Source organism: Saccostrea cucullata, unplaced genomic scaffold (genome assembly GCF_032062105.1).
Source record: "Saccostrea cucullata isolate Sc308-1 unplaced genomic scaffold, CSIRO_AGI_Scuc_v1 ctg8838, whole genome shotgun sequence".
Taxonomy (NCBI): Eukaryota; Metazoa; Mollusca; class Bivalvia; order Ostreida; family Ostreidae; genus Saccostrea; species Saccostrea cuccullata.
In genome coordinates, this window is record NW_026925083.1 from 1 (window position 1) to 23,637 (window position 23,637).

At 34.2% G+C, this 23,637-nt stretch overlaps 1 pseudogene; it reads left to right on the forward strand.

The window, feature by feature from the left end:
• Positions 1-606: 606 nt before the first annotated feature.
• On the forward strand, positions 607-23,288 carry LOC134268020 (uncharacterized; annotated as a pseudogene).
• Positions 23,289-23,637: the final 349 nt, after the last annotated feature.

Sequence of the window (23,637 nt, forward strand, 5' to 3'; positions counted from 1 at the left end):
TTGTAAAGCCTGCAAGCTATAAAATCCAATTTTATTTATAATGAAATTAAAGAGTCATATTCATTTATTGCTATAAAAAAATACCATGTTATTAAGAATTAATTACTGCTGATTTTGCTGTTCGTTTTGTCATTTTTTTAAGATTGGAAATCTTGCAAAATTGTTAAGTCGTACGAAAATTAGATCATCAGAAAGTTATCTCCCTTGCCTTGAACAGCATTTCAACCAATGAAATAATTGTAAATTTTCTCATCATGCAATTTCTACCAATCACAAAAGAGAGGAAGTGCATAGTCCGAAGACTGTAAAAAACTTCAACTATACAATACCGTCTTCCAAGGAAGACGGTAATAAGCATCGGGAAAATCCTTTTTGAGTTAAATTTACAGATTGCCTTGGTGTTAAACAGGTATTTGTTGGTTTATAATCTATATTGATTTTACTGAAATAAAATTAGCAGGAGTGATTTACTGCAGAACCACTCCCAGAATTCCAGGTCACGCAAGCGCATTGGAAGTTCTTCGTACCATAACTAGTCAGCCCGCGGGCTGACTAATTACATTCGTAACCTCTGGGCGTTTTCACCGAGATCGAAAGGTTACGGTAATATCAATCGCAGAAAAAAAAAACAAACCAACCAAGTGATCGTCAGCAAAATAGGTAATGATGTGAAGAATCTCTGCACATCTTCATCTTAAATGGAGAGAGAAGTATTTGTTTACACTTTCCGTTAAACTGTCAGATATAAGCCATTGGTGTGTTCTTGGGTTAAAGAGTTAAATGAATCATTCAGAGTTCCAGAGTTAAAAAAATCATTGAAAAGTCGTCATCCATCTACCTCTTTATCAAAATACATGTACGCACATTTTAACACACGACACCGATATTATTATCAATGTAAAGTAGCAAATAAAGGGCCTGTAGCTAGTATTGGGAAAAATTCACTTATTCTACAAAAAAACTCCGATTTTATAGATCATTAGATGTTGAATTTACATGGTTGGGGTTTATGCACGTACTACTGTGTCCTCCAGTCTGTCTATAGCCATTCTTCCATCTGTATGCCAACTTGTAATCTTAAACTTGATGGTATCAAGAAAATCAGGCGCGTAGCCAGGCGTACGTTTGTACGCAAAAACACATCATTTTTTTTTTTAAAAAAGGAGAGAAATAGGGGGCATGGGTAATATCAATGTATGCTCTTAAACTTAACACATCATTTCGCAATAAAAAGTAAAGTTAATAAATATGTTTTAAGTAAATAATTTTTAAAATTAAAATAATTAAGATTTAGAGTAGCGATAAAAAAAATGAAAATTAACAGGATCAGTTTTAGGGGGGAAACGATAGTATATGCAACGTTCTGAAATCATAAGATTTTCCCGGAATTTTGTTTACTTATTTTGAGGCTTTTTTTCTAAATGCATTACATTCTAATATTGACTTTCCAATCCTACTGCGATTTGGACAGATCCTATCTCAATTTTGAATATTTGTCCGTTTTTTTTTTTTTTTTTTGTACAAAACAGAACAGGACTCGAATATGAATGCGTAACAAACGTTTAAAGTGTAAGAGAAATGCGATCAGGAGGATCGATGATGCACATCGAAATCGTAGAAAATTCACTAGCTTTCGGGCGCTTTGCCCCCTCTTTGCCCATCCCCCCTTCCCAAGGAGCGTTACCCTGGACCCACTTTGGGATTTAAGTCGGTCTCTAAACCCCCTGCCTACTCGGGCGTCCACATCAAAAGCACCCTGGCTACGCCCCTGAAAATACTTCAAGATATGCAGGGATTTGAGATATCCAGGGTATAAGGACTTGGGACTTTGTGATAGTGGTGTTCTAGATAAGCTTGCAGCCTATCAGAAGCAAGGTTGCAGGTGTGGTTCATTTATGGATACTTCATTATATGAATGCATTGATTTCTATAGGGGACATCAGTTCCCCTAGGACATGCATTCCAATGCAGTTGAAATAACTGCATGCTCAGGTAAAATATTTTCTGAAGCAGGTAATTCAGTACCTGTAAAAAATCAGGGCCAAACTTGCAAAGATACGTGCAATCATTAATGTTTATAACATATAAATGTATATTTATAAATTTAATTTATACATATTATAATTTATATATATCTGATAATGCAAAAAAAATTACGTGTCATTTTTAAAACACTTTTAACTATGGAAATATTCTTATCACAGGGTTGCCTGCCCTTGAGATTAGGAATGGGATGAAGTACATAAAGCTCATCAGAAGATGGCCGATTCACTAAGTTTATTTCAGCAGTTGCCGGATTCTGTTCTCCTGCACATTTTCTCCTTTCTGGATGGAGTGACTCTGACCATAGCATCCTCTGCCTGTGTGGTCAGTTTCTCATTTTGAACAAATTTAGCTAGAAGTTGTTGATCACGAATTTTTTTGGATATTTTTTAGATCAATTGAGTTTACTCAGTGACATATTGCTATTTGTTTTTCATCCAACAACATGAATTAACATTTTAAACATTTCAGTTTCTTCTCTGGAACCACTGAACGAATTTTGACATATAGCATCTATGGGTGAAGGGGAGAAGGGGAGTAAAATTTGTGTGCATGTACATACATGTAGTTATGATGAGCAAGGGTGCCTCTTCCAAAGTGATGAATTCATGACCTCCTGGGTCAGGGGTTCTGGTGTCTGGATAGGGCTTTATTAATAACATAGGGAAAATGCATTAATGCATGCAATGAAGGCTCTGAAAATATTCTTCTCTGCCCATGAGTATTAAGAAAAACTTCAGGGAATATTATAAATGTAAATGTATTATTAAAATCAAAGTACTGAGGCAGTAGGGATGTGCGATTTTATCGGTATACCGGTATATTGCGATTTTTTGTTGCGTGATACGTATCGTGATACAGAGACCTAAATACCAGTCTTTAGGTACATATTAGAAAGTCCACAAATTATTCATTTATTTGTTCAATCTTTCAAATTACAATTACAGAAAGTATGAAAAATGTTGTAAAAAGTTAAAAGAACGGCATCTTACTATCTAAACATAATGGATTTTATATACATAAAAATTTCAAGAAAGTAAAATTTTGTTTTTCTAGCATATTTTTTAGAAAAATAATGACTTTTCATGTAAAATCATTGTAAAAACTGCTTTTAAAAATATCATGATATTATCGTGATAGTGAGGGAAAAAATCGTGATATATCGCGATACGAAATTTTTGGCGATACCCATCCCTATGAGGGAGTACTGAAAGACGGGGTCAAAATAATCTTCATGCTAGATTTTACAAATGAGAATTTTTTACGAGTTTTGATATCAACTTATTTATTTATTAACCTACTAAAAACAAAACTGAATAATATAAATTCACGTTTTTCATTTAAATCGAAGTAGAAATTTCAAGAATTGCTCAGTTTGGAAACCTTTCTGAACCGTCCGAATTTCACCAGGTACGAATTAATATTCTTCTGGAAGTAAACAATGGATGATGCTTACGTAGGCGTAATAATACACAGGAGTGTACTTTGTTAACTAGTGTGATTTACAATTAATATTTTCAGTTTAAAATTTTCAAAATACTTTACTGATTTGAGTTAAAATAAAGTCTTTTCACTTTCTGAAGTTTGATACACAATGTTTATATTTTCATCAAAATTATTTCTTTATTCTTTGATATAGCGTAGATTTAATTCATATGTTATCACCACGGCTTCCATTTTGAGGCCACTGACAATAAACTAATAGACGGGGACATGAGTCCTAAAAAGGGAGTAAAAGTGCCTTGCTTCTTGTTCCGAGTATAATGGATTAAACTATGTTAGACTCTTAGCAGGTTAATTCCTGTGCAGCTTATAGTTACAAGTGTATATCAAACTGGAATGCTATTTACATAAGGATATATACTTGATATATGTCACATTTGATTTGGCCATTCTGCACATGACCCTAGATGATTGACAAAGCCCTGCTGTAAAGGATTCCATGCTCAACTTTATATATATTACTGCACAACCCACAGACAATTAACATCAATTTTTCCTTATCACAAATTAATAAAAATTAAGGTATGTATACATTTTAGGACAGACTGTTTCTGATTTTATGAATTATTTTTACATTTTAGCAATGGAATAGAGTGGCCAGTGATGAAGTCTTGTGGAGAGATTTGGTGACAAGGGTTTACACCACCTAAAATTGTGCGTGCCCAAGACAAAAGCTGGAGGGGAGATACAAGCGCCTCCTGTACCATCCCCACCGAGCTGTCACAGGAAGTGACCGGCCATACAGATGAGGTGTACCTGTGTTTTCTCCAGTGGACGATACCTAGCTTCTGTAGGGAAAGATGGAACATGCCGGGTAGGGTTGCTTCCCTTACAAACCTCATTGTAAACACACAAGTCACAGAAACAAAAACAAAAAAAGAATAATAAGTTTTACAGCTTTTAAAAATTAAAAATATTAGATGCCTTGCAATGTATATGTAATATCAGATACCTTCGAAGTATTGCTGAAATTAAAAAGTCCTGTTATCAAAATTTAGTATATAAATATATACTTATTTGAAAAAAAAAGACCAAATATATCAAATACAAAATTGTCTGAAGATGTTTATAAAAACTTCATTACATACAAGCATCTTTATATCATTAAAATACTGACTGTGTCATGTGAGAAATTATTCCTGAGACCAGATATTACACAGGGAAAATGTCACCACATGTTTTAAACATATGTTTGGTTTCACATGTGTTCAACACATGTTTTATACAGGTAATCAGCGTGTGTAAATAAACACATGTAAAATATGTGTTTCATTTATATGTAAAACATATATAATATACACATGTAATACACCTGTGAGAGATATATATGTTGAACACATGTTTTTCACCACACATGTATAATACATATTATATATATGTGCGAAAATACAGATGAATTATACATGTTTAATTTATATAAAATATATGTGCATTCATATACACATGTTATACACATGTTAAGTTTTATCTCATATGTGTGTACAAAGAATTTGTAAAAGTAATTACTCATGTAAAGTTTTCTTTTGTGCATCCCTTCAACCACACCCTGGTTCACAGTTTCAAAAAAACTTTCATAATTTTTTTTGCTTAATGCATTTATCATCAAAATTTAAAGAATAAATTCATTTTCTTTTCATTTTAAATCTTTTGGGCTTGCTTCCCCTTCTGAGTAAAATTAAAATAATTCCGTATTTACTCCGGGCCGGTTTTGTCTTTTATCGGATGAAAATGTACGTCATTTTTGACGTCACTGCTGCACAGACGTGCTGGGTGTATTGAAAGGTACATGATCTCCAAACAATTTTTTAAAGCTTTAATTCATATGTTTAAAATCATTTCATTACAGTTACAGGATGCGTATGAACTTTCTATGTACATGTAATACATTAACTTCCATAATTGATGTAAACCTAACGATAGTGATCTTTAAGTCATTTTGGAGAAAAATCAATAGAAAATAAAGAGATTCCAAACTGATCGCTCTAAACAAAACAGAGAGAAGAATTTAAAGCATATATTTAAAAAAAATGTTTTTATACATCTGGATCAAAAAGTAACCTTTGTTTTTTGAAAGGAAAAATCAAACGCACGTTCGTTTGCCGAGAAAATATGTTGCTGACAGAGTTGGTAGGATGTGCTGGTGTTAAGATGAGCTATTCCAATTGTGATTTTAATGACTATATTTTTTTTACATATCTTTTTGGACATTGAAGAAAGAGTAACGTACATTTCAAGCTACATTTCTGAATAAAATCACCCTCTGCTTTATCGTCTTGTCATTATTCCATTTATTAAAATTTGATGAAAAAAAATCTGGAAACAAAATCTTCAGATACTTTCTTTCAAAGGTAATTGATAGAAAAATTGTTTTCTTGAACTTCATTTTTTTAAAAATCAGAGAGGCATTTGTGCCCTTATATTGAGAATGGGTGTTTATACACAACCATTCCCCATGATAAATTAAAGTCCAGGCTTCTTTGATATCATTGACAGCTGCTTTTTCAATAGCAATGGAACTCGTTAATTTACTTACTTGGTCATTGATCATTTGCAAAATTATTTTGTTAAAACACATTCTGATCACACACACACGTACTCTGAAGTTGACATCAAAAAGATGCTTGAGTTTCTGATTGACAATATCTATGTTGTTTTTGGAGACCAGGTATTCCAACAATCTATTGGAATTCCCATGGGCATCAATTGCGCTCCGTTATAAGCAGACCTATTTTTGTATTTATATGAAGCAGAATTTGTGCAAAATCTTATGCGTGAAAAGAAGGAAACACTTGCTCTGGCCTTCAGCTCAACATTTAGATATATCGACGACGTACTGTCATTTAACAATGGTGATTTCCATTCCTATGTCGATAAGATATACCCTGGTGAGCTTGAGATAACATCTGTTTCATACTTGGATATTTTTACTTGAAAAAGACGTTAATGGTCATCTAACAACCATGCTATATGATAAACGTGATGACTTTAACTTTTCCATCGTCAGCTTCCCTTACTTATGCAGCAATATACGTTCATCACCTGCATACGGAGTGTATATATCTCAGTTGATTCGATACACAAGAGCATGCTCTACGTATGAACAATTTCTAAAACGATCAAATTATTGACAAACAAGTTGATGAAACAAGAATATCAGCATTCTCGTTTAAAGTCATCATTTCGTAAGTTCTTTGGTCGATACAATGACCATCTCAGCAAATACAATTTATCATTGAGTCAAATGCTGTCTGACGTTTTTCATACTAATTGTCAATCCATTATTTATACATTGATTTGACGACGGATTTTTCCGTTATTTCCCGATTATGACAGGGAGCACACGGCGGGTGTGACCGGTCAATTAAATGATCATCCTCCATGGCCCCCGAAACAACCTCTGATTGTTGATAGAGGAATTCCGTGTTTGCTGTGCTCCTATTTTGTATTATTCTATGGACTTTCATATTGAATACTGTTCGTTACCTGCATATCCTTCATGGAAACAATAGTCGATGTATATTGGTAGAACATACACGGTGTACTCTTTAACTTTAAGTATGGTGGAATACAAGACTGGACCGTTTTGTAATTAAGTTTTGTTGCTGCTTAAGTAATGGAGGTTGACGATTGAAGAGTTACATCTATCTCGTTTTTCATAAAGTTCTGTTGTTTTAAATAATCATTGGAGTCTATTATACCCCCCGCTTGAAAAGCGGAAGGGTATATAGTAATGTTAATAAAAAGCTTAAAATTACATCGTACACATCCATCGTCCGTCTGTTACGCTTTATTCCAAAAACCCATTCTCTTACATTCCGCAACTCCTCTTATACCACTGAGTGAAATTTAATGAAATTTCATAAATCTTTAGGTTACATCCCAGATAGTAATACTATGTTGGGCCAAATTGGCAAAAGGTTGTAATTGGCGTTGGGGAAACAACGTTGGGCCAATTTTGACATAAAAATCACAATGCCAACCTTTTTAACCATAATATAAGAATTCCTATGTTGGCCCAACGTTATTGGTCCAACTTTAGCAACTTCCATTCACTTTACTTCCCAAGGAAGGAGGGCAATTTTTGGACAACGTTGGCCCACTGTTTGTAATACAGACAAAAAAAGAAAGTGTCTTTTAAAGTTGGTAGTAGTATGTTGGCCCAACGTTGGCCCGATGTTTGAAATACACCCTTAAAGAAAGGTGTTTCAAAGATGGGATATTTATATTGGGCCAACGCTGGCCCAATTATTATACTGCCAACTAAAGATGGTGTCAATTTTAGCTGCTGGAAAAATATTCTATGTCCATGCTTTTAATTGGATGACTGTTATTGTGTGCCATTTTGTATCTGATAATTAACACTTTAAATTTTAACTTAAGTGATCATTTTTCAAAGAGTGTTTTATTATATTTTTTGAATTGTGCACATGCATGATTATTTATTTGAAATAAAACCCTTGAAATTATGAATTTTTCCAAGCGTTGTATTCATGAGAATTTAGAGAAGACTGAGTACGTTCTCAGGAACAGGATGTGAATGAAGCCTTCATATACATAAATCAAAATGACACAGCTTTATAATTAATTGAAACAAAAGTTAGGATTGTTCGCATCACGTGATTTACTGTGGAGTTGTCAAATGGCTGTCAGATTCAATTGACTAAATAAAAAAAAATGCAGGGTTAGAAATACGCAAAATGAAATTTAAATTTGTGGATTATACACTTATAAATACAATTCTCTTTAGAAGCGATGTAAGTATATTTAATATATTTATAGGTTGACTGTTAAAATTGCATATCATAAGAAATGCATCATACATGTTTTTGCACACAAGCACTGAAATATATAAGGTTCAAAATTATAACATCTTTTAATTTTCTTATATATTTTTTCCTCCGCAACGTTTCTATTACATTAACACGATTGTAACCAAGAAACTTTCCTTTGTGTACACATTCGAGGAAAACAAATGTTGTGGCGGCCATGTAAATAACAATGAAATCGAAGACTCACTTAATTCGAATTTATAAAGTACATTTCAGTAACGTACATTTCAAAGATCACTTTTCATGTAAAAAAACAATTTTTAATTGTGTTATGCAAAACGTCTTTGCCAGTTTACAGGACAAAAGGACTATTATAAAGGAAGTGAGCCCTGATTAAGAACTTTTAATTGATATATTTTTGGAAGAATTTACCTACATTTCTATTTTAAAATTTATTTTGTAAAATGTTGAATTGATGTATATAACATATTATAAAAGTTGAATCAAGTATTGTTCAATTTCATGTTACATTATCTAAGTAGGAGTAATTAATCCTTTGAAATTTCAAATTTAGCCCATCAATAAAATAGGAGAACAAAACTAACCAATTGTATAATCTTTGTGTTTGCTTGTAATGTGGTTGAAATAGAATTAAAAAAAGCGACAGGGACATTGCACAATAAAAATTATTTATTATCACAAAGAAAATGTATTTATTGTTATGAAAAGAAATATAGATGATACAAGGTTTAACTTATCAGAAAATTTTAACTTGAGAATCAAAACTATATATTACACAGAGGGGAATCAGCATAATATTTGCATCGGCGACAGTAACGTACATTTCAAATAGGCTACTATATTTGAATCTGGAACTCCTTAAATACCCTTTGGATCCAATTATATGAATTGTTAGGTTGGCTGTTATTGGTATATGACTATTTATAATGTTGATTTAAAAATTACATCAGTGGTATTTCAACTAAATGAAAATGAGGCGACACCTAACCAACCAGTTATATTGAGAATGGCTGTTAGTTGCCATTACATTTTGCCATACAATATATGCTATGGAATATTGCCATTGTTCTCCTTTTTAATTTTTGTAGAGACCATTTTGTGCCGGCCACGGCAAAACATGGACTTTGTCATCAGTTATAACGATATGGGAGGCGGGGGGTATCATTTAGTGAGCTCATTGCTCACAATACCTCTAGTTTCTTTAGAAAAAATAATAAATTGCAGTATAAAAAATTTTCTGTATATCATTTTGTTTTTTCAGGTGACTTATCGCTATCAGTTTTAAATCTGTCGTCGTTTGTTAACATTTGAACATTTTTAATTAGCTTCTCGCAATCTGCTGAACTAATTTCCAGTGTAATTGGCACATAGCATCTATGGGTGCAGGGAAACAAAAAAAAATTATATACTTTTTCCAGAATAATTTAACATTCATTCAGAATTTTTATAATATTAAAAATGCAGATTTGTTGCACTCTTAACTGCAGTAAGATACATGAAGTTGTAGTTTGTAATCATAATTATTTCCTCGTGTATTCATGTATATATGTTTTGAAAGTACATGAAAAATAATTTATTTCTCTGATGAAAAAATTTATCAAAAAAGTTGTGCAAGTTGTTTTAAAATATTTATTTTCATATATTTGAAATGAAGAAAATTGAATGTAAAAACTAAAGCAGAAATTCTGATTTTTAAATGTGTTATGTGTTTATTAAAATTGTGATAAATATTTAAAAAACACATGTAACTAGTTTCATATGATTTACATATGCTGCCCTATATTCATTTATTCATATGTTCATTTTTGAAAAAAGTATAAAAATGATATATAAGTAAACAGTAATATTATACACGTATAATTCACATATAAAGTATAACATGTATAAAACACATGTTTAACACATGTTTCATATGTATAAATATACAATGTGTTTATTTTTACACATGTTTAACACATGTGAAACATGTGTTTAACGTGTAAAAATAAACACCCTATACACATGTGCTCTTTTTATGTGTTTTACATGTGTAAAAAATATATGTTAAACACATGTTTAACATATGTTTAACACATGTGGACATTTTTCCTGTATACATCAAGAAAGTAATATATGGCCATTAAAATAACTTTTCAAGCATCAAATGGCAAAAACATTTTTGAGACTTAAAACTGTATGATATTTAATGAAATTAATTCATCCTATGGTAAAGCATTGTAACATATTTCAAATATAAAACAAATAACAGAAAACACAAATCATATGCATGTTTAAAAGATATATATTCTTTTACAATATTATGTCTAAAGATTTTTAATACCAGTCCTAGATAAATATTCATACTAAATTGATGTTTAAAATGACAGCTAACAAGCAATGCTTTCACACTTTTGGCAATATGTTTACCATCTTGGGAAACTAAAATAGAACTGTGTAGTGTATAAGGTGAAAGCACAATAAGAGGTATTGATGATCAGAAAACATCAATTTTTCGATTAAAATGCTACTGATTCTGATGATCGATTATTATTTTTCATAATTAATCATCAAAAAGAACTTCTTACAAGGGTTATCCTAGAAAATGTGAACATTAATTATCAATATCTTTTGTTTTAGATGGTCAGAGACCTTTTTTTAAAATTCAGTTTTATAGAGGGGCTGGAGATTTCTTGATTTTGTACACTAGTTTTTAGCTCACTGAGCCAAAGGCTCAAATGAGCTTTTCTGATCAAAATTTGTCCGTTGTCTGTCGTTGTCGTCGTCAGTGTTGTTGTTGTAAACTTTTCACATTTTCATCTTCTTCTCAAGAAAGAACCACTGGACCAATTTCAGCCAAACTTGGCACAAAGTATCCTTGGGTAAAGGGGATTCAAGTTTTTTTTCAAATGAAGGTCCATACCCTACTCCAAGGGGAGATAATTGTGAATAAGTGAAAAATTAATGGCATCTTTTGAAAATCTTCTTCTAAGAACCACTGGGCCAGGAAAGCTGAAACTCATGTGGAAGCATCCTCACGTAGTGTAAATTCAAGTTTGTACAAATCATGACCCCCGAGGGCTAGGATGGGGCCAAAATGAGCCGACCAAATTTTAACATAGGAATACATAGGAAAAATATTTTAAAATCTTCTTCTCAAGAACCACTGGGCCGGGAAAGATGAACCTCATGTGGAAGCATCCTCATGTAGTGTAGATTCAAGTTTGTTCACAGAATGACCCCAGGGGGTAGGATTGGGCCACAATGGGGTATCAAAGTTTAATATAGGAATACATAGGGAAAATCTTTAAAGATCATCTTCTAAAGAACCACTGGGCCAGGAAAGATGAAACTCATGTGGAAGCATCCTCTGGTAGTGAAGATTCAAATTTGTTTGAATCATGGCCCCGGGGTAGGATGGGGCCACAATGGGATATCAAAGTTTAGCATAGGAATACATGAGAAAAAATCTTTTTCTCAAAAACAGCAAACCCATGATTAGTCATAGTCATATGGAAGCATTCCTCTATTAAATAAAATAATGTAGACTTATGTTTGTTCAAATCGTGACCCCCTTGGGTTGGATGGCGGCACATTGGAGGATCAAAATTTACATAGGAATAAATGGGAAAAATCTTCTTCTCAGGAACAGCAAAGCCATGGTTGGTCATAGATACCACTGCCATTTATGTGTCATATTAATTCAAAAGCATCCCTAGGAAATGTGGATTTATGTTTGTTCAAATACACCCCCCTCCCCTTAACCCAGTTTTATATATTTTTTAAACTTTTCAATACTAAACTGATTTTTGCTTTTATATATCCAGTTGTTTAGGTGAGCAATGTGGCCCCTGGGCTTCTTGTTTTATCTGTCATATCCCCCCCCCCCCCTAAATTTAGAAATTAAAAATAAATGAGTCATCTTTTCTTGAAAACACATTAAATTAATCTTCCTTATTGTTAAAAGTTCAGCCGATAAAATAACTTATTTTTTTGGAAATAGTGTTTTAAATCAAGTTTTATAAATAAATATCCTGCCATTGTGATTGGTTACAATTTTTATCCAATGAATTGTGCATTTTCTAATCTTAAAAAAAAAAACACTGCCAGTTTGAAAAAGAAATCAGTTGGACAGCTGAATGAGATATTGGACCTGTCTGAGATATATTGGACCGCTCTGACATTTTTTATTTCACACTGGGGGGAAGAATAAGCTTTGCCTACATTTCATTTGTTTTCGTAGGCATGGAATTGACTGATTTAAATTGGCAATGCTAGTAAAAACATTTATAAGTATCACAAACATGGAAGCCAGCACAAGAAATGTCAGAGTAATTAAAAAAAAGGTTGAACAAAATGTGTGTTTGAAAAATAATAATTACATTTGTATGAAATATTTTTTTCAAGAAAGCCAGCACGATGACAAATTTGTTTTCTTAAATTCCAATATGTTATATTTCCATTGCATTTCATAATGCTCTGATGAAATCAACATTTAGTGATATTCTGCTAATATGGAAATCTTGCTGAGAATTATACAATTATTTCTCAAATTAGAATTATGATTTCTAATTCATATTGTGCTTTTTTTTTTTTTTTTTAGATATTTTGAATTTTTCAGATATTAAAATATTATTTGAAAACCGCATTCATTGAATACTAATTTGTCAATAAATTTTACAGTCTTACATGTAGCATATAAGTTTTTTTTTGTTTTACTCTTCCAGGGATTCACTTTGATTTGAGTCATTTTTAAAACAAAACCATGAAAATTTAGATTAATATTTTAATGAAAGATGAAAAAAACCTCACTTAATCTATTTATAAAACATTACCATTTCTTTCCTGTTGTTTTCCTGGTATCTCCTTTACCACTAGTTTTCATCCTGTTTTTTTTCCCTGTTTTTCTTATCTACTACTTAAGAAGAATATATGCATTATATTGCTTTAATTTTAAGTAAACTTTGCTAAAGTTTACTTCTGAATTACTCAGCCTTATTATACCCACGCTTGAAAAATGGGAGGGTATATAGTGATCTGGATGTCCGTCTGACTTTATGTCTGTCTGTCTGTCGGTATGTTCGTCCATTATGCTTTGGGGTCCCCATCTCTTATCTGCAACCCATGCTATACAACTGAATGAAATTTAATGAGACCAGTGCCATTGTGACCTCCTATTTTACTTTTTGATTGGACACATATTACGGGTTTCCTAGAACTAAACATGGACACTACAATTCTTTCTATAATATTGAAGGGAATCCATTTCTTATCTACAGCTCCTCCTATACCACTGAGTAAAATTTAATGATACTTTCACAGATTCTTTATTACATACAGTACCGACCGGACACAACCTAACACCAGAGCGAACCCGGAGCGGACCCCGGGTTCGCTTCCCGGGTTCGCTCGGGGTCCGCTTCGGGTTCAGAAATTTTGGGACCGCTCCGGGTGCGCTTTGGGTGCGCTCCGGGTTCGCTCCGCGTTCGCTCGGGGTCAGCTCTGGGTCCGCTAGAGCGAACCCGGCGTTCGCTTCCTGGGACCGCTTTACGCACTGATGCGTGAAGCGGACCCTGCTTTAATCTCACCGCCAATTAGCCCTGCCCCTTGTATATTCCAATACAGTAATGGTATTGTGGATCGATCATTGTTGTTTTATGCGACGATGCAGACATGTACACTGTACATGTAAACAGTGATATAACGGAAAACATTGATAAATTTTCTAAAATTCAACTGTACATTCGACGTAGATTTACATGTACATGAATAATTGATTTCCTTAATTTCTCGATCCCGAGAAATTCAAACTAATTTAACAGCGGATTATAAGGCATTTATTTTTCTTAAGTTTTAACGACAAAGCAAAAAAGAAGAGGAAGAAAAGAGTGTTGAATTAATTTTCAGTGTATTGAATGGCGTACAAGTGAAACGGTCGAAAGAAATGTAAACTAAATACCTTTTAAAGTCATGCTTTATATAGTTTAAAAATACATTAATTTGTTATTCCTTACGTTTTGCTAAATCGTAGTTTAAATGTTTGCTTAACACGTGAATTATGATATCGCAACTATAAATTACATGTAACATTTTGTACATCTGATATATTTAGATTTCATTAATAGTAGTTACACAATAAAAGTTCGTAATAAATATTTACCGGACATTTTCTAAAAAAAAAAAAAAAAATACACTGTATATTAGATCTTTTTCACGGTCAGAATTTTGGAACGAGTAGGATTTTTATCAGAATAAAGAAAAAGGCAAATAATGATTGTTCTCCCGACCCGATAAGAGTATATTAATATATGCCCCCTATTTCACATACACATTGTCTTTAAAAATCGAAATTAATTATTTTATTTATGATTTCTCAATTTACGTGTTACATTAAATTATTCAAAAATTACATCAAAATTATTGATCTTCTTAATCTTCTTGATCTTCTTGGGCATGAAAAAAATGCGTGTATATGAAAATCTTCCTTCTGGATGCACAGATTGAAGTCATTCCACCCTAAACTCTACAGTTACTTTGTGTTACCAACTCTCGAACAACCCACATAACTATGTATTGCTTACGCCTTTATTAATTATTTTTTCCCAATAATTAGTCCTCAAACATTTCAAAATTTATAATAGATCATAATTCATATGTCTATATTATATTTCTCCAGACTGATTATTCTTTGTCAAGTATAGTTACGCCATTTTGAGAGAATGAAACAATGTACGATTTACTAAATGTCGTGATTAATTAGCGTAATTAATTCGTTCAATTATGTAAATCGCACTTCACCTGAGTATACCCCGATAAACCAGACGTAGCGGTCCGGATTTCTTTCTTTAATAGTGTTTATATAAATTCCAATTCGACATGTTACTATGTAAATATATAGTGTTTAGTAGTTTTGCTAGTTGTTTTTGGTTTCTCTTTTTCCTTTGTTCTTATGACTTTTTAACCTTTTTCTTTGTACTGAGGAAGGGTCAGAGCGTCCCGAAAACTGTTGGTCATTTTTAGTTCTTTATATACATCTTCCTGTACATGTATATTTTTTAAAAAAAAATAGCTGCAGCAGGCTTATAGAAAACAATTTGAGTACAGTATTGGGAGGACGACTCATAGAAATTTAATTAAAAGTCATCAGGCTTTATTATTAAAATCAAGTCTAATGATGAGAGTTTAGCTATTCTCTCTCTCTCTCTCTCTCTCTCTCTCTCTCTCTCTCTCTCTCTCATCTCCTGTATCGATTTACATTTAAATATTGGGCACGTTAATATTCCTGAACTGTTAGTATCTTGAGATGATGAAATTTTACAATACATTGTCGAAGACCAACTACGTTTCTTTTCTCCTTTTTTTTTTTGTCAGTAAAAATTGTAATATCAATTGAATTCCATTTTTATGCATTGACTGATGTATTTACCCAATTTATTTACCAATGGACTTTAAATACTGGTAAAAAAACTAAAGAAAATAAAAAACATATGTAAATATTCATGTATAATTCTACGTGGAAAATTAAAACATATAAAATACAACCCGGAGAATTAAAATAAATAAATATTAAATAATATTTCAATTATCATAATAGATTTACACAGCACATTCACACGTTTTGCCCGTATGCACAGTGTTTGGATTTATATCGAATTAGATCAACACGTTCGATCTTATATCCCAATCGACAGATCAATACGCTATTTTGATTGGTTGATGCGCTGATTGGTTAATCGCTAATCCTGATTGACAGCTCTGTAAAGAAATACCGAACCCGCGTTCGCTCTCTGGGACCGCTACTGAATTTGGGGTTCGCTCCCTGGGTTCGCTTCGGGTTCGCTCGGGGTCCGCTACGGGTTCGCTTTGGGTCTGCTCCGGGTTCGCTCGGGGTCAGCCCTAGCGGACCCCGAGCGAACCCGGAGCGGACCCAGAGAGCGAACCCGGGATCCGCTCCGGGTTCGCTTTCTGTTAGGTTGTGTTCGGTCGGTACTGTAGTGGCATTGTGCACCTCCTATTTAACTTTTTGATCCGACTCTCAATTTGGATTTTAAAGTGCAAAACATGGACTTTGCCTGTGCATTTGAACTTTTTCAGCTTCTTCTCTGCAACCACGGAACCAATTTCAACCAAATTTGGCACAAAGCATCTATGGGTGAAGGGGAACAGAAATTATGAATTTCACTGGGGCCTGAGGGGTGGGACCAAAACCACTAATATTAATGCAATCTTTAAAAATCTTCTTCTTTACTCCTGGACATCAGGCAGTCAAACTGTTTGCATGATTGTAATTAGCATTGAGTCCTCTACCAAAATTGTGAAATTCATGGCCCTGGGATCAGGGGTTCTAGTGCTATGGCAGGGCTAAAACGAGTATATAGTGTAAATGCTATATTTCTTTGAAAATCTTCTCTGCTCCAGGGTAATAAATAAACTAACTAAATACATGTACATAATTATGATGAGCGAAAGTGCCTCTACCAAAATTGTGAATTTTATGGCCCCAGGGTCAGGGGTTCTGTTGTTAGGGTGGGGCTCTATAGATTATATAGTGAAAATACATGAAGTCTTAGAAAATCTTCTTCTCTGCTCCTGGGTAATAAATAAACTAACTAAGTACATAGTTATGATGAGCAAGAGTGCCTCAACCAAAATTGTGAATTTTATGGCCCCAGGGTCAGGGGTTCTGGTGTTAGGGTGGGGCTCTATTGATTATATAGTGAAAATACATGAAGTCTTAGAAAATCTTCCTCTCTGCTCCTGGGTATTAAATAAACTAATTAAGTACATAGTTATGATGAGCAAGAGTGCCTCTTCCAAAATTGTGAATTTTATGGCCCAAGGGTCAGGGGTTCTGGTGTTAGGGTGGGGTTCTATTGATTATATAGTCAAATTACATGAATTCTTTGAAAATTTCTCTGCTCCTGGGTATTAAGCAGATGAACTACTTATATAGTTATGATGAGCAAGAGCCCTTCTTCCAGAATTGTGAATTTCAAAGCCCCATGGTCAGAGGTACCATAAAGGGGGGGGGGGGGGCTCTATTTATATACTGAAAATGAATTAATTGTTTGAAATCTGCTTGTTTGTATTAATCAAACATTTTTGATAAGCAAGGGTGCCTTTTCAAAAATTGTGCAATGTGTGGACCTAGGGTCAGGGGTTCATGTGTGGTATGGGCACTACTGATTATTGCTGAATATTACTGATTAGTTGAAATGCATTTTTTGTTCACCTGCCTTGCGTATGGGTATTAAGTAACCAAACTAAGCAATTGTTAAGTATATAACAATTATAAAATATAAGATTGTGAATGCCATAGTATCTGGCTTAAAATATGAACCAAATTCAATCACTGGAAAGTTGTTGCATGATGCTCAGGTGACCTATAAGGCCCATATAGGCCTCTTGTTAAACTATAGTTTTAGAACTTCCATGTCATTGATTTTTGACCGGGAGGAAGGGGATTGCGATTATGATTGGGTTCGTGATGCACTAAATTAATGTACCAAACGAATTTGTATCCTAAAGTGAAAAGGGTATCCCGGTAGGGGATTGTATTGCTTTTGACATACTCTCAGAATTCTTGTTATACCCCCCGCAAACGAAGTTTGGGGGGGTATATAGGAATCACCTTATCCGTCTGTCCGTCTGTCCAGCTGTCCGTCCGTCCGTCTGTCTGTCTGTCCGTCTGTCTGTGCAATCGTGTCCGGTCCATATCTTTCTTACAGAGGGACATTAGAATCTACTACTCCACACTTAGATTGCTCATGTCCTAAGGGTGTGTCATGACCTTGACCCAAGGTCATTTGGGGAAGTTCAAGGTCACTGGAAGAAAAATTTAATAATTCGTGTCCGGTCCATATCTTTCTTATTGATAAACTTGGTAGGTTCTCATTTCACACAAAGATTGCCCATGACCCAAGGGTGTGTCATGACCTTGACCCAAGGTCATTTGGGAAAGTTCAAGGTCACTGGAAGAAAATTTTCAAAAATCATGTTTGATGCATATCTTTTATGGATAAACTTGGTAGGTTCTCATTTCACACAAAGATTGCCCATGACCCAAGGATGTGTGATGACCTTGACCCAAGGTCATTTTGGAAAGTTCGAGGTCACTGGAAGAAAATTTTCATAATTCCTGTCCGGTCCATATCTTTCTTATGGATAAACTTGGTAGGTTTTTATTTCACACAAAGATTGCCCATGACCAAAGGGTGTGTCATGTCCTTGACCCAAGGTCATTTGGGGAAGTTCAAGATCACTGGAAGAAAAATATCATAATTCGTGTCCAGTCCATATCTTTCTTATGGATAAACTTGGTAGATTCTCATTTCACACAAAGATTGCACATGACCCAGGGGTGTGTTATGACCTTGACCCAAGGTCATTTGGGGAAGTTCAAGGTCACTGGAAGAAAATTTTCATAATTCAAGTCAGGTCCATATTTTTCTTATGGATGAACTTGGTAGGTTCTCATTTCACTGAAAGATTGCCCATGACCCAAGGGTGTGTCATGACCTTGACCCAAGGTTATTTGGGGAAGTTCAAGGTCACTGGAATAAAAATTTCATAATTCGTGTTTGATACATATCTTTATTATGGAAAAACTTGTTTCTGAAAAACCTAGCGGGGGGGGGGGGGGGGTATTTTGTCCCGTTTGGACAGTTCTAGTTTTTATTAAAATTCATAAGCTGGTAAATATTGATAACAGGTATTCAACTGCATCAATATTTTTTTTTATTTTGAGTTGACATCGCTTTTACCTTACCTTGATGAATGTAAAACTCTAAGGCCTCAATATCAGTGTCTCTATGCCCTGTATTAATCAGAGATGCATGGATGATGCTTCTAGTGTTTCATTGTATGTCTTAGAAGCAAGTGAACTTGGAGTATCTAGTTTTAACTAATTATATTGCACATTATTAATTACTGTAACAGTGATTAATGATTACAATTACCCCATGTCTTTACAATTATATTATATTTTCTTTTTTATTTTAGTTATGGAATTATGGCAGTAAAGTAACCTTACAAAATACAGTTGGCCCATTCTTCAACCCTCCACCTAAAACTCGATTTTGTGAGTTTAACGAGTCCGAGACAATGTTATTGATCACGGGACTGACACATATCTTTGACCTTGAGGGAAGCATTTTTGCTGCTGTTGTCTCCGTCCCTGGTATGCCGATGTTTAGTTTCTAACAGTGCAGTCTTGCTCTGAATATTGTTACTCAATGAAAACTTATCAGTTGTTTTAATATGAATATTCTGATTGAGATTTTGACTGTGTGAACATATATGAATTGATTATTATGACTACAAATCTTCATTTCAGATCTTAGTCTGCTGTATGCAGTTAAAGGAGAGTTCCCAAACTTCAGGGGTGCTTGGTTGAATGACACACATTTTTTGATTGCTAATCGATTTTTTAATCAAGGCAACTACTTCAAACTAGAGGCTCATGAGGTATGTGGCCTTGACCTTTGCTATCCTATGATAGTTGAAACATCTAATGATTACGTCTCATTGACTTCTGATCAACTTAAGCCAAATTTTCGATATTCCAATGATCTTTTAAGATTGTTAAGAGGATTCAAGTCTTAAACATTGTGTCCTTTTTGACTCTTTTCTCTACCTTTTCTATATGTCTGTGTACAGTAATCAACCTTTACCATTCATTTTTAGCTCACCTGAGCTGAAAGCTCAAGTGAGCTTTGTAATCACCTGTCGTCCATTGTCCATCTGTCTGTCTAGCTAGCTGTCCCTCCATCTGTTTGTAGACTTTTCACATTTTCAACTTCTTCTCAAGAACCACTGGGCCAATTTTAACCAAACTTAGCATAAAGCATCCTTAGATGAAGGGGAGTCTAAATTGTTAAAATGAAGGGCTAAGTCACATTGCAAGGAAAGATAATCAAGAAAAGACAAAAAAAGGTGGGGTCATTAAAATCTTCTCAAGAACCACTGGGTCAGGAAAGCTGAAACTTATGAGGAAGCATCCTGGGATAATGCAGATTCTAAATTATAAAAATCATGATCCCTGGAAGTAGGGTGCGGCCACAATAGGGAATCCTGGTTTTACATTAAAATATATTGGAAAAATCTTTAAAAAATCTTCTCTGCAAGAACCATTGGGCCAGAAAAGCTGAAACTTATTTGGAAGCATCCTGGGGTAGTTCTGATTCTAAATTATGAAAATCATGACCCTTGGTTGTAGGTTGGGCACCAAGAAGGTAATACAAGGGGAGAAATCTGGTTAAGAACAGCATGCACATAGTTTCTACAGGTGAGCAATGTGACTCATGAGCCTCTTGTTTACCTCATGTGGTAAAGATTTGTTATCTGTTTGAGAAGATCATGGTTTTGAAGATCATATTCAGGGTCTTTCAGTGAAGTTAAAGTTCAGTGCTACTGTTAACTTTTTCAACTGATATATATATTTTTATATGCATCTTTTACAGGCTTATTTTTTGTGAGTTTATTTATTTATTTTAGGTCAATTCAACAGTTAAAAAGAAAGGCAAGAGAATAGAGGAACTGTTTGTGAAGTGTAAAAGTAAGGCAAAGACAGTTCTGGTGGCACGTAATTATAGTTCAAGGAACGACTTCATCCGAGTGGTGGACCCCAGGAGGTGGGGAGATTTAAGTCAATATTATGACTTCACAAATGAACATGATGAGGAAGTCAAATCAGGCTCATCTGGCTGTCTGCAAGACCAAACAAAGTGTGAACCAGCCAACAGTGGGGACAATGTATCTGATATTGAAGTAGATGGGGATGAACTAGATGATGAGAAGGAATTTAATCTTAACCCCAGAAATAATTATCTCAGTGATGAAGATTTAAGTAGTGATGATAGCATGGATGATGATTCTGTGTTAGACGATATGGATGATTTTGCGGTCTATTACAAAATGGTTCAGGATGCCAGAGGAAGGGCTAAAGATTCTCAGGGTCAGAAAGAAAATACTAAAGATCAGAGGACAAAAGAGGAAGAATCTCGACCTTACTGCAAGGTTCTTAGAGGGATACAAGGCACGGGAGGGAAGATCATCCAGCTCGTACACAGCTCACGACACGACATTGATAGGTGTTCTATTACTTTCTATGCTGTAAAGGAAGGGGAGGCAACTTCTGCAAAACCATTTAAAAAACTAAAAATGGATGCTGGAATTCTTGGCCTCAGAATCAGCTTGGATCACAGGTATATTGAACTTTTAAGTATACATAGATTCATATATATTATTCAGGCAGTTACCATGGCTCCCTGATATCAGATCTATTTCCCAAGGAAAAGCCAAGTAAAATAATTCTGAGTAAGGGAGAACTGTAGCTCTCTGAATAAGAATATATATTTATTGACAGACTGGAGAGGTACAATGCCAAGAAATTTAGATATTTATTATGCACAAAAAAGTGCACTGTTTCTGGACTTATTTCTCCATATTTTTCAAATTGCCATCTCAAAATATTACTAACCCTGTGTTTCTAATAAAATTGTATTCTTATACTATTTCCACAACAAAATATTCTTAATTTTGAAGCTTTTAGATTCCTAATACCTGAAATGGAGACATGGAGGGATATAATTTTGTGAGCTTGCTAATATGAATATGTACATGTAATACCTCTCCTTAATATTTTATGTCTCCTTGACCTGTTTTTTGTGCCTTGTGTTAAGCAGTTTTTGATTGTTTTAGGTATATTGTATACAGCTTTCGTAATATGAAGGAGATGGAACATTTCTGGGGGTATGAGCTGGAAATTTTAACCGTTGTTTATGACGTAATTTTAGACCAGTGTTGGAACACAGTGTTTGTGGGGGGTACCTGTTCCTCTGATGATCACCTTAGTTACATCTTTCCTGATCTTAGTCAAGATTTTGTGGCTATGTAAGTATAATTTTACTATGCTAAGTGTTTATCACATAATGATATACACTGTTTACTGGCTATGAGGACAATACCAAGTTTGTCTTCCCCCAAAACAGCAACTATTTTTGGAGGCCAAGCTGATGGAAATAGTTGCTATCGAGGGGGTCAATAAACGTGCTATTGTCTGAATAGTCAGTAATTATGTGTGTCATTTTACCGAAGCTGACTTTACTTATGTTGCATCACAATCTGGATTAAACCAAAAGAGTTCTGAAATGAAATGCAAGGGAAACAGAATGCTGCCAGTTTACAGTTTGATGACTATTTCACCATATGGGAGAGGGCAAACCAACATTATTTTAAAGATGACCCTAGAACTGAAAAAGTATTTTTGATAAAAGGGAAGAAAGAATTCATTTTTATTTTCATATGTTTTGATTTAAAACCAGGAAAAATTCAAAGCTATAGTATTTTTACCCAAAAAAATTTAGAACTGCACAGTCCTGCCTTGTTTTCCTTACAGAGGTGATGAGACTGTTCAGGGCCATTTGTGGGACCATCATTATGGATCGGAGATACAGTCCAACATCATTCACCAAGACTCTAACGGACGGACTTATGGACTGAATGCCGTGACATTCCACCCCCAGGACCAGGAAACACTGGTCACTGCAGGAGATGATAAACTCTTGAAGGTATGGAGATCTAAAAACAGAATGGATGAAATATCAAAGTTAATATTCACAGACTTCAAGGGGAAGAAGAAAAACTGTGACAATGAAACAGATAAAACTGATGAGATAGAAGAGGATTCAACAGATAATAAAACTGATAAAAAGAAAAATCCCTCACGCCGCTCAAAACTTTGTTCCTGCATCAAAAAGAACAATGTTTGATAGTGATGTGGTAACATGTACAAACATGTACATGTATTCACCTTGTTCATATACAAGGCAGTGGATGAATATTTTAGTACAAGTTGTTTAATACGAACACTTGCATGATTTTGTAAGAATTTGCTCTATTTATAATGTAAAATGTGTAAAATGTTAAGTTTTTATAGATACCTCTGGTATGATTTTTTATAAAATGTTAAATCTACGTTATTTTTCAAATTTGTTCATATGGAATACATTGTAAACATGTATTAGAGAATCAATTTATGAAAAAAGACGAATAAAAAATGTGGTGGGGAGAGGGGGTGTCTATAAGCATGTATACTTCATAGGAGTCTAAACATATATGGAGTAATCTTCAACTGCTTGAGCCCTCATGCTGTCTTGATGCCTTCTTCAGATGCCCTCTAATGCTAACTGATTGCACAGCTTGGATCCTATCTCCTTTTTTACCACTATATGTCAGAGACCGTAAGAGCTCATGTGATAGTAAGGTGTCTGTCTAGCTGTTGTAAACAATTTTTAGCTCACCTGAGCCGAAGGCTCAAGTGAGC